Raw genomic sequence first — 13,727 nt, 5'->3', positions numbered from 1 at the left:
GTACCTGCTGACTGGATTAGCTTCCAGACGTAGTCCATATTTTAAATGTATTTGTAAATATATGAGCACAAGAACGATAATATGTGTGAGTTTGTATAATCATGTACCAATCAAGAAACTTAGGCCCATATTTAACAAAAATGGCACAGTTGTGCGCCAAAACAATTACAGCGAACTAACGCCATTCTGTAGCGCCATCTGTGCACCATATTTATAAAATGACGAACAATGGCACTAAGGAATGGGTAGTGTAAAAAAATGACGCTAACCACTGCAACATGTTGTAAGAAAGAATTACGCTAATGCTGCAAAAGTGGTGTTAGAACCTTTTGTGGCACGTTTTTTGATGCAAATGGATTAGCACCATATTCAACAGCATTAGCGTAAAAAAAAGTGCAAACAAGAAAAAAAACTTTTGGGAAGACAAGATGGAGAATGCAGGCCAGGAGTGATCCCAGGGAGACCCCAATCAGCCCAGTATCAGCCAGGAGGGTCCACAAAAGTCCCAGGAGAAGGAGAAGAGGAAGCAGAAGTGTCGCTTTAGTGAGGACGAGCATGATATCTTGGTCAGAGAGGTGACGGAGAACCAAACCCAACTCTTTGTCACCTCCAAATTGCCAATAGGTAGGAGAGAGTCTATATGGCATACAATAGTAGATCAAGTCAACAGCGTGGCAGAGCTGAAGAGGACTGTCACCAATTGCAAGAAGCACTGGCATGATTGTAAGGTGCATAACTAAGGAGAAACTGGCCAGGAACCAAAAGGCAGCACTGCAGACTGGAGGTGGAAGTCCCACACCACAGGAGGATCTGGATGAGCTGGAGGAGATGGTGGCAGCTGTCATCCTGGTTACTGGAATCGCAGGACAGCACAGACTATCAAGAACTACCAGAAATGCAGGGTAAGTTGCAGGGGGGTGGTCTATCTGGAATCTCACAAATGGCAGAAGGGGGAGACAAAATGTACACACTCAATGCATGCTAAAGGGTCTCATCAGGACACGTAGGTCCTGAATCAAAATGCCCCCTCACCACCCAAGCCTCACTTCTAGTGATGATCTGGTGGCAAAATGCATTCCGGCATATACACAATGTGGTCTTAAGCCACTTAGGGGGTCATTCTGACCTCGGCGGTAAAAGGTGCCTACCGCCGGTCAGAAATCCTCCATAATCCCGCCGCGGTCGCGGAAACCCGCCACGGTCATTCTGACCCGCAGAAGGCAAACCTCCGAAAATCCGACCGCCACAACAGACCGCCAGATCAGCGGTCGGCGGAAAAGTGGAGGTGACAAAACCTCCACCGTCACGCCAACAGAAATACGCCCATGCCATTACGACCCACGAATCCACGCGGCGGTCATTCAAACGCGGTATTCCATTGGCGGGACACACCGCCGCGGTCAGAATACACACAAACGAACAAAACTCAGCCACATTGGACGATTTGAATCCCACACACCTGATACACATACACACACCACTCCCACACACACAATACAATATAAAACACCCACCCACATCACCCACAAACCCCTACGCTAAAAAATTCGTAAAGAAGGCAAGAGCGAGACACCAGCATCCAGAAAATAACAGCCACAGCCACTCAACACCATCACCCACACACTATCCACACACAAAACAACACACACCACCACACTCAACTCACTTAAATACACATACTCCACCCCACACATCATACACACCACCCCATGGCACCCCAAAGACAACCCCGCTTCACAGACGAAGAACTCAGGGTCATGGTGGAGGAAATCGTTCGGGTAGAGCCCCAGCTGTTCGGCACACAGATACAATACACCAGCATTGCCCGGAGGACGGAGCTATGGCAGAGGATTGTCGACAGGGTGAACGCAGTGGGACAGCACCCCAGAAATCGGGAAGACATCAGGAAGCGATGGAACGACCTACGGGGGAAGGTGCGTTCCATGGTATCCAGGCACAACATCGCCGTGCAGAAGACTGGCGGAGGACCCCCACCTCAACCCCCACAATTCACATCATGGGAGGAGGAAGTCTTGAACATCCTGCATCCTGACGGCCTCGCAGGAGTCGGCGGAGGAATGGATACTGGTAAGTTGAAGCTTCAATACTGCTTCCCCCCCACCTGCATGCCAAATCATACCCCAACCCTCACCCCCATCCTCGAACCCCACCCTCACCCCCACCCCCATCCTCACCCCCACCCTCACCCCCACCACCATCCTCACCCCCACCACCATCCTCACCCCCACCCCCAGCACACCTATTCCCCGCCAATGTCTCACCATCACAACCCACACATCCCAAAACCTAGGCCTGCATGCGTCCACTAAGCATGGACACCCATCACCAAAGCATGCCCAATGCATATACACATCCCCCCCACAAGCCACCCTCACCAAAGCCCCCACACACGAATGCCAGCACTTGGGGACATGAGAACCCATAGATACACCCATATGCCACTCATTGAAACTATAACCATACCTCTATACCCCTGCAGGACCCGACCGTCAACACACCGCGGCGGAGGGGCCAGAATTCTCCACACCCCCCATCCAAGAGGCCGTCAGCGATGACAGCAGCTCTGTCGACCTGGACACCGATGACCAGCCCGGACCATCGGGGACCTCTGGACAGTCGGTTCCCCTCACACAGGCCCAGGCCACTACAGACCCTAACCCCTCTGGGAACACCAGCACAGCTCTCACCCAGCGGGCCCATGCCTCTGTCTCCAGGGCGCGTCAATCTGCGGTGTGTCTACCACTACAGGGCACCCAGGATAACCCACCACCCCAACAACAACAGGGACCTGGGGGCAGTGGTAGTGGGCACACCGGCCAGGGGGCAGAGGCCCAGGGAAACAGGGGAACTCGGAGGGCAGCTGTGCGACAGGGGGGGGAGGAGAGGCCCAGGGAACCCACTCTCCACGAGGTCCTCACCACCATCATGGGAGCATACAACCGCTCCCAGGAGACGATGGCGACGGTACTGGCCCGGTTCCAGGAGATCCAGGCACTGCAGGAGGAACACTATCGGGGGTACAGGGAGGACATCAGAGCCATCAACACCACCCTGGTTACCATGGTAGTGCTGCTGCAGGACCTCGTCAACACCAGGGCGGACACTGAACAACACCCAAGGGCCCCTGCCACTAGCCTGGACCAAGAACAGCCAACCACCTCCGCCGGCGCTAGTGGACAGGAGGCCCCCGCACAGCAGCAGCCCACCAGACCCCCACCTCCTGCAGGAGAAGAACCACCCCGCAAGAGGGCCCTGAGATCTCGCAAGAAGACAGAGTAGGATGTCAAGACCCCCGCCAGCAATGGATACCACCTGATGTCATCCCACTGTCCCACATTGTCACCCTGTCCATCCTTGAACTGCCCATGCTCCATCTCTCCACAGGCCTCTGGACAATGCACCTGTGTGACTGTTACTCTGGACTCTGCCATGGACATTCCTTCACCATAGCCCCCACCCACTTGAAACCACCCATCCCATTTTGAGCACTTAAATAAACACCTATTTTGCACCAAAATATCTGGAGTCTGGCTGTGATTTCAATATATTGTAATTGACATGACAGTGCAAATATGTCCTTGTACATGGTGAAGTCAACAAACAGCTGCCACAAAGCTGTAGTCCATGGGGAAACGAAGCACAGGACTCGTAGTGGGGACCCCAGATCTGAAATAGGGAGGGAAAAGCCAAAACTCAGTCATCATACACTGGGGCAAATAGACAGGCAGCAGAGATGCAGGAGAGTAGTTAACATTTACTAAATTATCTTTGAAATGTTACCTGTGTCCTATTGGAAGTACTGTTCAATGATTCTGTCCCTGTTGTCTGTTTCAGCCCCGTCGTCTTCCTCCTCGTCACTCTCCTCAGGTTCCACCGCTGCCACAACACCACCGTCTCGACCATCCTCCTGCAGGAAAGGCACCTGGCGACGCAAAGCCAGGTTGTGAAGCATGCAGCAGGCCACGATGATGTGACACACCTTCTTAGGTGAGTACATTAGGGATCCACCTGTCATATGCAGGCACCTAAACCTGGCCTTTAGGAGGCCAAAGGTGCGTTCGATCACTCTCCTAGTACGCCCATGGGCCTCATTGTACCGTTCCTCTGCCCTGGTCCGGGGATTCCTTACTGGGGTCAGTAGCCACGACAGGTTGGGGTACCCAGAGTCCCCCACTAGCCATACACGGTGTCTCTGTAGCTGTTCCATCACGTAAGGGATGCTGCTATTCCTGAGGATGTAGGCGTCATGCACTGACCCTGGGAATTTGGCATTTACATGCGAGATGTACTGGTCATCCAAACACACCACCTGGATGTTCATTGAATGGTAATTTTTTCTGTTCCTGTACACCTGCTCCCTGTCTCTTGGGGGAACCAAAGCCACATGGGTCCCATCAATGGCACCAATTACGTTGGGAATATGTCCAAGGGCGTAGAAATCACCCTTCACTGTAGCCAATTCGCCCACCTCAGGGAAAATGATGTAGCTCCTCACGGATTTCATCAGGGCAGACAACACTCTGGATAACACCATCGAAAACATGGGCTGAGACATCCCAGAAGCAATTCCCACGGTTGTCTGAAATGACCCACTTGCCAAGAAATGGAGTACTGACATGACCTGCACCAGAGGGGGAATCCCTGTGGGTTGGCGGATGGGGGACATCAGGTCGGGCTCCAGCTGGGCACACAGTTCATGGATAGTGGCACGGTTAAGACGGTAGGTCAGGATAATGTGGCGTTCTTCCATTGTCGACAGGTCCACCAGCGGTCGGTACACGGGAGGATTCATCCGTCTCCTCGCCCAACCCAGCGGACGGTGCCTAGGAAGGACAACATGGAGCACACAGTCAAGCAACCCACAGGTACTTACTCACAGCTAGCACAGTAAACGATTCTCTATGCAGTGAATGGCGTGTCTGAGTGGCTATGCAAGGCCTAGGCCTGTGTGACGCAGTTGAAATTGAGCCATGTGGGCCCTGGAAATGGCGGCTGCCTGACCTGTGAAGTGTGACAATGGGATGTGAGGTCAATGCGCTGGCGTGGCACACCGCGGCGGGCGGTGGGCCAAGACCGCGGCGCCAAGCCGCATTGGTTAACATTGAAGCCTATGGGTTTCAGGAGCCAATGGCGAAGGGCGCCGGCGGTGGCGGGACGCACCGCCGCGGTTCGCACCGCCGCGGACGTGACCGCCATTTTCTATCTACTTATCCACTTGCGACTTGAACTTTCACAGGAGAGGACCTATACTGCAAGTGTTGCTGTGACCTCGGTCTGGAAGGGACAATGGCTGCTGCACCTGGGGAAAGGGCCCCTGCCTTCACTGGAGAGGAGTTGGAGAAACTTGTGGATGGGGTCCTCCCCCAGTATGCGCTACTCTACGGTCCTCCAGACCAACAAGTGAGTTTAATTCTATCTGGATTTGGGGCCACTGGCTGGCTTGGGGGCCTGGCGGGGGGCCTGGCGGGGATGGGGGGCATGTTGGGCCTGGCGGGGGCATGGCGGGGGGCCTGGCGGGGATGGGGGGCATGTTGGGCCTGGCGGGGGGCATGGCGGGGGGCCTGGCGGGGATGGGGGGCATGTTGGGCCTGGCAGGGGGCCTGGAGGGGGGCCTGGCGGGGATGGGGGGCATGTTGGGCCTGGCGGGGGGCCTGGCGGGGATGGGGGGCATGTTGGGCCTGGCGGGGGGCATGGCGGGGGGCCTGGCGGGGATGGGGGGCATGTTGGGCCTGGCGGGGGGCATGGCGGGGGGCCTGGCGGGGATGGGGGGCATGTTGGGCCTGGCGGGGGGCATGGCGGGGGGCCTGGCGGGGATGGGGGGCATGTTGGGCCACTGGCAAGGAAAATGCTAACAAACTTGAACGTGGTATTTCTCCCTCCCTGTACGTGTCACATAGGTCCGCGCCCATGAGAAGATCGGGATTTGGCGTGCCATCGCCAAGGAAGTCCGGACCCTGGGGGTCCACCATCGACGGGGCACCCACTGCCGCAAGAGGTGGGAGGACATCCGCCGCGGGACCAAGAAGACCGCCGAGTCTCTGCTGGGGATGGCCTCCCAACGTAGGTGGGGTGCCTGCCGTCAACTGAGCCCCCTGATGTTCCGGATCCTGGCGGTGGCCTACCCTGATTTGGATGGGCGCGTGAGGGCAGCACAGCAGACACAAGGGGGTGAGTACAAGCATTATCTACTCTGTTGTCGCGCAGTGGAGGTGTCTGGGTGGGGGAGGAGGGCTGGGGGTCCCCCTAGGCCAGGGCGATATCTGTAGGCTGGGCACCCCCGTAAGCCCCTGTGTCCCCAGCCACCACCCTCAGTAGTTTGTCAGTACAGCCATCCCTGGGCCGTGTCATCCATGGGTGCAGTTGTCAACTCTAGGCGTGTAGGGCATGTTCCACGGAATGCGTAGCGGACCCCAAGTGCGCAACTTAGTGCAGGGGGCATCTGTGTCTGTCATGTCCGCTAACTGTACCGGAGATCCATGTAATCAATATCCCTTTATTTCTCTCTCCCCCCCCCTTTTTGTTTGTCTTTCTGTGCTTGTGTGCATCAGCATCATCAGGCGGAGGAGAAGTGGCATCGGGGCAGGAGGGAGCTGCATCTCACATGGCCCAGGAGGGCCATGCCACAGAGTCAGACTGGACCAGTGAGACGGAGGGTGAGGGGAGCTCCACGACGGGGACGACTGGACCCTGCAGCGACATGGACACGTCCTCGGAAGGGGGCTCCCTTGCGGGGGTGGCACCATCCATGCCCCCCGCCATTACAGGTACAGCCGCCACCCAGCGCACCATCACCGCCCTCCCAGCAGCCCCTCAGCGTTCGCCCCATGCCCGCTCTGCCAGGAAGCCGGGCATCTCCTTCGCCCCAGGCACCTCAGGCCCTGCCCCTGTTACCCCCGCTGCCCTCAGTGAGGAGGTCATTGACCTCCTCCGAACGCTCATTGTTGGGCAGACTACCCTTTTGAATGCCATCCAGGGGGTGGAGAGGGAGGTTCATCGCAGCAATGCGTACCTGGAGGGCATTCATTCGGGTCAGGCTGCCCATCAGCGATCGTTCCAGGCTCTGGCCTCAGCACTGACGGCAGCCATTGTCCCTGTCTCCTGCCTGCCTCTACTAACTCCCTCCTCCCAGTCTCCTGTTCCTCTGCCTGTCCCACCCACACCATCAGACCAGCCTGCACACACCTCAACACCCAAGAGAAGCTCATCCAAACATAAGCACCACAGATCACGCAGACATTCACACACGCAACATTCCGATGCAGACATGCCAACAGTCACTACCACCTCTGTGACCCCCACCTCCTCGTCTCCCTCCTCCCTCCCTGTGACGTCTACACTCACACCTCCATTCACCTCACCATCAGCCAGTGTTTCCATCACCAGCACACCCTCCACTCCAGTCCGCACACGTGCAGTCACCACCCCCACTGCCATTTACACGTCCCCTGTGTCCTCTCCCACTGTGTCTGTCACCCCCTCTTCCACACCACACAAACGCAGCCACCCACCCACCCAACAGCCATCCACCTCACGACAGCCTATCCCTTCTGCACCTGCACCCAAAGACAGCAAACGTGACTCACCTACAACCACATCCTCTCCCTCCACTCCCATTCCCACTGTACCTACCACTCTCCATTGTCCCAAGAAGCTCTTCCTCGCCACTACTAACTTCTTTCCTGACCCTGAGCCCCCCCTCCTTCTCGTCGGGGTAAGAAGAGCACCTCAGCCACCACCAGCCCTGCAGCCCCCTTGACAAGGGTGCAGGGGTATTGGAGCCCACCAGCCCGCATGTCTGGATCTGCGCCCAGCAGCAAGGGGACAGCCAGCCCACCCCCTGGGAAGAGGAGCAGAAGGCAGAAGGGGCGCCGCAGGAGCCCGCCTTCTACATCCCCCCCGGACACCACCCAGAGACAGTCACCAGCCACAGCTCCAAAGGGAGGAAAGGGCCACAGGCCCACGACTAAGGAGGGCAAGGGCAGCAAGTCGGAGAGGTCAGGCAGCAGGCCTGCTGCCCAGGAGGAGCCCACAACCCCCATAGCCGCTGCCCCGGGAGGAACCGGCACAGCTGCCCCGGGAGAGCCCACCACCCCCATAGCCGCTGCCCAGGGAGGACCCAGCCCAGCTGGCCAGGAGGGCCCCACCACCCACAGCCCAGGTGGGCATTGAAGGAGCACCATCCCCGCTGCCCAGGAGGGCACCACCAGGCAATGAACAGTTGGCCATAGACCGGCCGCCGTCTCCAGAACCGCTGAACTGGGCCCCGCCGTCTCAAGCACCACTCCGCTGGGCCCCGCCGTCTCAAGTACCGCTGAACTGGGCCCCGCCGTCTCAAGCACCGCTCCGCTGGGCCCTGCCGTCTCAAGAACCGCTGAACTGGGCCCCGCCGTCTCAAGCACCGCTCCGCTGGGCCCCGCCGTCTCAAGTACCGCTGAACTGGGCCCCGCCGTCTCAAGCACCGCTCTGCTGGGCCCCGCCGTCTCAAGCACCGCTCCGCTGGGCCCCGCCGTCTCAAGAACCGCTGAACTGGGCCCTTCAAGGCAAGGAGCGCTGAACTGGGCCCCGCCGTCTCAAGCACCGCTCCGCTGGGCCCCGCCGTCTCCAGAACCGCTGAACTGGGCCCCGCCATCTCAAGCACCGCTCCGCTGGGCCCCGCCGTCTCAAGAACCGCTGAACTGGGCCCCGCCGTCTCAAGAACCGCTGAACTGGGCCCTTCAAGGCAAGGAGCGCTGAACTGGGCCCCGCCGTCTCAAGCACCGCTCCGCTGGGCCCCGCCGTCTCCAGAACCGCTGAACTGGGCCCCGCCGTCTCAAGCACCGCTCCGCTGGGCCCCGCCGTCTCAAGAACCGCTGAACTGGGCCCCGCCGTCTCAAGAACCGCTGAACTGGGCCCTTCAAGGCAAGGAGCGCTGAACTGGGCCCGCCGTCTCAAGCACCGCTCCGCTGGGCCCCGCCGTCTCCAGAACCGCTGAACTGGGCCCCGCCGTCTCAAGCACCGCTCCGCTGGGCCCCGCCGTCTCAAGAACCGCTGAACTGGGCCCCGCCGTCTCAAGAACCGCTGAACTGGGCCCTTCAAGGCAAGGAGCGCTGAACTGGGCCCCGCCGTCTCAAGCACCGCTCCGCTGGGCCCCGCCGTCTCAAGAACCGCTGAACTGGGCCCTTCAAGGCAAGGAGCGCTGAACTGGGCCCCGCCGTCTCAAGAACCGCTGAACTGGGCCCTTCAAGGCAAGGAGCGCTGAACTGGGCCCCGCCGTCTCAAGAACCGCTCCGCTGGGCCCCGCCGTCTCAAGAACCGCTGAACTGGGCCCTTCAAGGCAAGAACCGCTGGCCCTTTGGCAGACGTGGCAGGGCAGGATCTATCTCGGGCAGGGCTGCAGGATGTCCTCTGGCCAACTTGCCTCCTCCAGTGGCAGTGGGGTCTGTTATGGACTGTATGGACCGTGGCTTTGCTCTCCCCAGGATGGCCCAGTGGGCAGGCCACCCACTGTATGGACTGTATGGACCGTGGCTTTGCTCTCCCCAGGATGGCCCAGTGGGCAGGCCACCCACTGTATGGACTGTATGGACTGTGGCTTTGCTCTCCCCAGGATGGCCCAGTGGGCAGGCCACCCACTGTATGGACTGTTTGGACTGTGGCTTTGCTCTCCCCAGGATGGCCCAGTGGGCAGGCCACCCACTGTATGGACTGTATGGACTGTGGCTTTGCTCTCCCCAGGATGGCCCAGTGGGCAGGCCACCCACTGTATGGACTGTATGGACTGTGGCTTTGCTCTCCCCAGGATGGCCCAGTGGGCAGGCCACCCACTGTATGGACTGTATGGACTGTGGCTTTGCTCTCCCCAGGATGGCCCAGTGGGCAGGCCACCCACTGTATGGACTGTTTGGACTGTGGCTTTGCTCTCCCCAGGATGGCCCAGTGGGCAGGCCACCCACTGTATGGACTGTATGGACTGTGGCTTTGCTCTCCCCAGGATGGCCCAGTGGGCAGGCCACCCACTGTATGGACTGTTTGGACTGTGGCTTTGCTCTCCCCAGGATGGCCCAGTGGTCATGGAGTCCCCTCGTGGATCTGGCGTCGTGTACTCAAGTGGCTGAGGTGCCCCCCCTTCCCTTCCCCCTGAGGTGCCTGTCCTATTTTCTTTCTGATGCCCCTGCAGTGTTCTCTCCGTGGAGTTCTTGTCGTGGGACTGGGCCTTGCCCCTTTGCACAGGACCCCTGTGATCCACGGACAGTGGTTGGACTACATTTAGTAGCTGTATATATTTTGTACATAGTTTATTTATTTATTGGGATTACTGGTGTCCATATTTCAATATATCTGCCCGTTTATGATCTCGTCTTTTGGTCTTTGCATTATTTCGGTGGGGGATGGTTTGTGGGTTGTGACAGTGATCTGTGGGAATGCATTGATGTGTGTGTTGTAGTGGGTGTGGGTGGGTGGGTGTGTGCCGGTAATCTTTTCCCTCCCCTGTGTCGTAGGTGCAGTACTCACCGATGTCTTCCGCGCCGCCGGGCGTGCTCCTGGTATATGAGCAGGTATAGGAGTGCGGGGATGACCTGCAACTCTGGTTCCATACTGCCGGAATCTCGCGTGGAGTGCGTAGAGGTGAGCGTTTTCCCGTTCGTAGTCTGTTTCCGCCGTGTTCTTATCGGCGGTGCTCCCGCCCCGGAAAAGGTGGCAGATTGGTGGGTCGTAATAGGGTGGGCGGTACATTGTCTGCCGCCTGGCTGTTGGCGGAAACCGCCGCGCTGTTTGTTTGTACCGCCGTGGCGGGCGGAGTGTTAAGTTGGCGGGCTGTGTTGGCGGTTCCCGCCAGGGTCAGAATTGCATATTTTAGACCGCCGGCCTGTTGGCGGCTTGGCCGCCGCTTTATCACCGACCGCCAGGGTCAGAATGAGGGCCTTAGTGTGGCTTTACCCCCCATGTAAATATGCAGCACATTGCGTGGAAGGGACAAGAAATTAGTGTGGCTGTGTCACAACAACATCCAATGCATATTGTTGTTCCCCCATATCCAAGACAACATGTTCACCAGAAACTGTGACTGAAGTCAACACCACCCCAGGAGTGGTGTCAGGATGGCACAACAAGGCAACATGCTTTCGATCCTCCTCGTGTCATTGCTCTTCTCATGTGTTCTGCATCCTGCAGCACACACAGAAATGCCACCTTGCCATAATAGATTGTTTATGTGCAGGAACGAAATCCTTGAGGCATATAAACGATCTATCCCCTCAACGTAAGCACTCCTTCATCATGGTGCAGGGCATACTAATCAGTGCAGGCGCTAAGGGAAATGCAGGGGATGTGCCATATTCCAGTTAACATGGCGCATCCCTCTGTTTCTAACTAACCTTTGCAACTAATATTGCTGCTGCACCAATCTGTGCCACTTGAGAAAAAATCAGGGCCTAATTGTGCAACCTGTGGAATGCAGCTCACACAGGTCAGCCTAACAACAACTCTCCACACCTCCATGCGCCATTTGGGAATGGGCACAAAAGTGAACTCATACAACACATGGGGCATTTTTGTGACCATCATTTGTGCTGCTGTACAAGTAGCTTCAATGACACAATGTAAGAAGGTTGTTGTGTTGTGTGAAGGGTTGGTGTTCTGCATAAACGGAGAATGCGTAAGAACTGGCACAAGTCGCATCAATGTTGCACTATGGGCACAATGTCACTAGCCCGTAATGCAACTGTACAATTATACAAATAGTTGCCAATGTGGATCCAAGCTGCCATTACCCTTGTGCCACCTAAAGAAAATCTCAAAATGCATGCATTGATCCACATTGTACATCCTTACACCAACATATGCCTGTGGCAGATATGCTGTTTGCAAGGAAATGTCCCAAATGTAGGAAGGGACAACTTAATGGGGCAGACAATCCATAATGGTTGCACTGTCCCATCCAATTAGCACATATGTGGGGCCTGCTAAAGGTAGATGACAGAGTAACAAAAGCATTGTAAGCAATGGACCTACCTGTGCTTTGATGCAGTAGTGCTATCATTCATGGTGCCAATGCAGTAAAGCAGAAAAAAGTGCCAACTGACATTACACTACTGTAGGAATGTCCACCATGGTGAATATGAAGGTAAATAATGTGCTAACATGGTGTTAGTGGCAGGGGTAAGAGGCATACAAGGAAGATGGTGGTGTGGGATCAATGTACAAAATACCTTCAAATGTTTTCTTATGTTTGATGCACACTGCAGCACATATTTCACAACTACAGCCTGCGGTCTATAACATGTCACTGAGCCTCCAGTAGAAAGTAAATAATGAGTCATGTCAACAGCCACTACAGTCAAAGATTAACATTTCACTATCTCATTGCAGAGAATAATGCCTTACCTCCTGCCGACTTGCCTGTCTTGTATTTTACAGCTGACGTGGATGACCAGCTGCCCACCATCAACGAACAGGCTCTCCAGGATGTCCTAGGTTCCCTCCAGACACCACCTCTAGTCATAGGGAGGACACACAGCACATGAGTCAAAGGTTGACATTTCACTATCTCATTGCAGAGGATGATGCCTTACCTCCTGCCAACTTGTCTGTCCTGTATTTTACAGATGACATGGATGACCAGCTGCCCACCATCAATGTACAGGCTCTCCAGGATGTCCTAGGTTCTCTCCAGACACCACCTCTAGTCGCAGGGAGGGCACACAGCACATGAACCACCTAGCTACCAACACAGAGCACCAACCAGTCCTGCCACATCCCTGGACTCCGATGACCCAGACATCAGCTTTCAGAGGACAATGGTAGGAGTCCATCGGGAGATGGCCAAGCATGTGAGAGAGGGGATGGCAACCATGGCAGGCAGCATTGAGGGAGTGCAGAGGTGCCTCAGTCCACATAAGGACAACTCAGCTGCCATCAGAGGCACCCACTCCCTCCTACATGGACTCCAGCAGTCTGTGGCCGATATAGCTGCTGTCATGAGGCAGAGGCTTCAATAAATGCACTCCCAAAGTGGCAGCAGCATGATAGACTACAGGCTGGGGGCTATACAGAATACCCTTGAGTCTATAAAGTGGGAAATGGCCTCCCTAAGGGAAAACATGGCTGCCTACCACAGTGATGTCGCTGAGGTGTTGAGAAATCAACAGTTCCTCCTTGCTGCAGTGATGCCTTATGTGTTCCTACAGATGACAGGTGCTGGGACCTTTGACTCCACATCTCTATTCCCTGAAGTGCGTGTGGCCCCCTCAACTTCAACAACAACACCACCCATGGCACAGAAGGCACCACACACATCAGAGGATGAAGATGTGGAAGGACCAATATTCACACGGAAAACCACCCGGTAGCACCAATCTGTGCCACATGGACAGTATCTCCTTAGATCTGGACTTAACATCATGCCAGTGTTGTGACAGCTGGCTATGTGTCCTCTTCACTCAACCACTGTTGACTTATCTGCCATAGACTCTCATTATCGTAATTCCTACCTATTGTCAATTTGAACACCTCATCACTAATGCACACTTCTCCTACCTATGTCTTATGACATGTCCCTCACCATTGGACTCTGAATTTACAACAAATAGCTTAGGATCTCCCATTGGGTCTGTGAAATGAACATTGTATTGCATTATAAAATACACTTGCACATGTTAATAAATCTCCATATTCACACGTATCATGTAAACCTTTACTGTGACCCATCAATTGATCTAAATGTATGC

Source organism: Pleurodeles waltl, chromosome 4_2 (genome assembly GCF_031143425.1).
Source record: "Pleurodeles waltl isolate 20211129_DDA chromosome 4_2, aPleWal1.hap1.20221129, whole genome shotgun sequence".
Lineage (NCBI taxonomy): Eukaryota > Metazoa > Chordata > Amphibia > Caudata > Salamandridae > Pleurodeles > Pleurodeles waltl.
The sequence above is the reverse complement of the archived record's forward strand: the minus strand, read 5'-3'. Positions refer to the sequence as shown.